We start from the raw sequence: 3,764 nt of genomic DNA, 5'->3' as shown, positions 1-3,764 counted from the left end.
ATCATAGAGGTTGTTCCAATGTGGCACAAAAAATGTTTGTCAAAATGTTACAAAGGAGGAAATTGAGATTGTCTGTTTTAAGGTTCCAGATGAAAAATGTAGCTTTGTTCAGGAAGAAGAATGCGTTTTCGAAACCGTGGAACAATGCCAAAGATGTGGTTAGTTTTGAAGAGGTTGAAGAATGTTTCGAAGTCCTTGAACCAAAATGTGAGACTATCAATGAGCCTCAATGCAGAGTGGTTCAGAAAAGTAATTGTACCGAAAGCGCCCCTCAGGCACCAGAGGTCAAACTTGATTGTCAGCCTACATTTGAGCAACAATGTCGTGTTGTAAAGAGGAAAAATGCTCCCATCGTACAAGTTCGAGAGTGCACAAATGTCACCATCGCTAAAAACGAAACCAATGTCAATTGTTCCACGAAACCAGTGTCAATTAGTCGCGGAAGAGGTTTGCGAGAATGTGGTTCAAGAGGAGTGTCAAAGTGTCATCGAAATGTCGACACAGAGGAATGCTCAACAAAACAGGATCGCGTTTGTCAAGGTTCAAGAAAATGAGTGCGAAATTGAGACTGTAGAACAATGTGAGGTCGTCAATCGAGTTGTGGAGGAGCGCCAATGCAAGACGGTTCCTCATCAAGAATGCTTCTCTACTGAAAAGGAAGTTTGTGAGGACCTTAAAACCACAGAGGTTAAGATAGTAGAAGAGGAAGTGTGCGAAATCGTTGAAGAGACCGTCTGCGAAGTGGGTTACGTCACCGAAGAGCCCAAATGTGAAAATGTGACACGACAGGTGTGTCAAGATGTTCCAAAGTCACAATGCGAATGATTCAAGTTGAAGAATGCCAAACCATTCAAAACGTAACAGACAATCGATGTGAAGTTGAAAATGAATGGTCTGTCAGGAATAATTTGAGGCACAATGTGGGACAGTGTCGGAAACAAAGTGTAGCCCAACACTAGAAGAAGTATGCGAAGATACTGTTCGTCAAGAAGTCAAAATGTGACCAAGCGGAGTGTTCAAGAGTTGAAAAAGAGATATGCCAAACTATCGATGACGAAGAATGCGAAACATTTATGACGAATGAATGTGAGGTCGTCCAAGATATGAAGTGTTCCATCAACTATGTTCAATTGTCAACATTGAAGTAAAGAAGAATGCGATGAGGACAATGGCCAATTGGATTTTATGGACCTCCCAAAGCATGTAAATCGTCACCCAGCTGGAATGCAACGATGAGCCAAAAGAGACTTGCCAAGAGCTCCCCAGAGAAATTTGTCAGGATGTTCCGAAAAAAAATGTCGCAAAGTTGCTAGGAACAATGCCAATTAGAACCTGCACAAGAATGCAGGATGTCGTAAAACAAGTTTGTAGAGAATTGGTCGAGCCTGAATGCTCACAAATTGAAATTACAACTTGTCAGGATGTTCTAGTCGAAAAATGCACCAAGTCCCAAAGGAGCAATGCCAAAATGTTCACGAACCACTTGCAAAGATGTCCAAAGAGCCATTCCGTTAATTCGGTGCGAATTTGTTCCCAAGGAAACATGTCGAGATGTTGTGGAACAAAGTTGCAAGCAGAACAAGAGGAGATTTGCACAGAGGGAGGAATGAAAGAGGTTGAAACTTGCGTCCCTGTTCCTTTCCGAGAATGTAAAAATGTTCCACGTAACATAATCAGAAGATCTCAACGCCCAATTGTCGCCAGGAACAAGTTGAGGAATGCGTGATGTGTTCAAGATGGAGTGTGAATTGTGCCAAGAACGTAGAGAAAACCAATGCCAATTAATCCCTATGGAAATGTGTCGAAACATATCCAAAGAAGTTTGCAACGATGTACCGAAGGAGGAATGCAAGTTGGTCCAAAAACCTGTTTCAAGACAGAATGCAATCCCGTCTCAAAAAAGGAGTGTCGCAAATCTCGAGAAAGAACAATGCAATGTGGTACAAGAGGAATATTGTCAACCATCAGTGGTTCAAGTTCTTGAGGAACAATGTGCGAATGTTCCAACCGAGAATGCAAACTTTTTTCAAGGGAAGAGTGCCAGAGTGTTCCAACAGGACAATCTTGCCCTGAGGTCCAATCATCGCCCGGCTCTTAACTGCAGCACCTATGCGAGGATGTTTGTCAGGAGTTCCAAAGGAAGTGTGCCAGAATCTTCCAGTGCAGTCATGCCAACTTCTTCAAGTTCCAAAAATGAAACCATGTGCTCGCCAATGCCAAAGGAATCTTGTTCATTGGTCAAAAAAGAACTTTGCCAACCTTTTGACAACGAAGTGTGTGAAAACGTTCCACGTGAGGTTAAAGTACAAAGAATGTTCGTTAGTTCCACAAGATCCATTTGTTCCATGTTACCCAAAATGTGAACAGGGAGGAATGCGAAGAAATAACAACTGAGGGACTGTGACCTTGAATCAGGACAAAACTGCACAGATGCTCAAACAGAGACTTGCATTCTAACCACCTACAGAATTTGTGAGGACGTTCCCATTCAAGATTGCCAAAATGTTCCACAGAAATTTGTCAAAACGTTCCGACCCGCGATTGCCAGCTTGAGGTGGTTCCCAATTGCTCCATTATCGAAATCGAGCAATGTGACCCCATTCAGAACTCGGATGTGGAACCTGTTTGCGAGCTGGTCACCAACGAATCATGTGGTGACCCATTTGAGCAATGCAAAATATCTGTTCCAATCGACTAAAATGTCAAATCTGTGAACTCGACCCATCTAACGAAGATTTGGACGCGACCACGAGCATTCCGCTTATTCTTCAACTACGGTGCCAGAAAATGACCAATTAAGTAGCGTTTCATCTCCATCAAAATAAATATGGGAACTTTCATGATTAATTGAAGAACGCCTTAAGAAGCCCATCTTCAATCTTGCGCGCGTTTTTGTCTTTTCATGAGCGTGTTGAGCATACTTGTTGCCAAGGGTCATTCCAACTTGACTTGGGCACATTTTTGGAGAAGAGGCAGCCGTCTGGTCATGGAATATTCTCACTCGTGTTGAATAAAACAGGTTCTACAATTAAGCTCGCTTGCAAAAACTTATTTACCATATTGCTTGGTTAAGACTAGAACGACAATCATTGCATCGTTCTTTGAAGCATCCTCCAAAATACTTTTCGTCTTTTTATTGAACCTCTAGGTTAATAAAATACACTGCTTCTCGTTCATTTTTGACTGTTATGATTATGAACTTACATTTGGGTGGTCAAAAATCGACGTTATCTTTTTTTTAGATCTATTAAGAGCCACTTCAGCAAAGGATACTTTTAACAGTTTAACTAGTCAAAGGTCTCTTCTGCCTTAAGCAAATAAATGGGATCTTTGGACATGTGTTCCCCTGTATACGTATACACCAAGCTGTCTTTGATAGTCAGCTGAATGTAATCACAAACGAGCAACAACCTATTGTCCTCCAAAGAAAATTATGCAAGTTGACCTTGAGATTGAAGGTGTTCTGTGATCAAGATTGATGGTTATTCGTTCCATTCTCACTGGAGTCCAAAGTTTAAAGACAAATCCTCGTCTGGATCAAAAGAGCCTGAACTAAGCACCGTATTCTTTTCAATCTCAGAATATGCATTCCTTAACTGTTTTAGATGGTTGTCCACAACAAACGACTCTATATGACTTGCCGTATTTAGAGGTGTTGTGACATGATTGGCTTCAAGTGAACTCATGTGTTCAAATTGTCGGATTATCCAGTTCTAATCATACTCCGTGAGATGAGATTTACCTACGATCTTCGATTGAAATCT

Source organism: Tigriopus californicus, chromosome 4, assembly GCF_007210705.1.
Source record: "Tigriopus californicus strain San Diego chromosome 4, Tcal_SD_v2.1, whole genome shotgun sequence".
Classification (NCBI taxonomy): Eukaryota; Metazoa; Arthropoda; class Copepoda; order Harpacticoida; family Harpacticidae; genus Tigriopus; species Tigriopus californicus.
Note: the sequence above shows the minus strand (reverse complement) of the source record.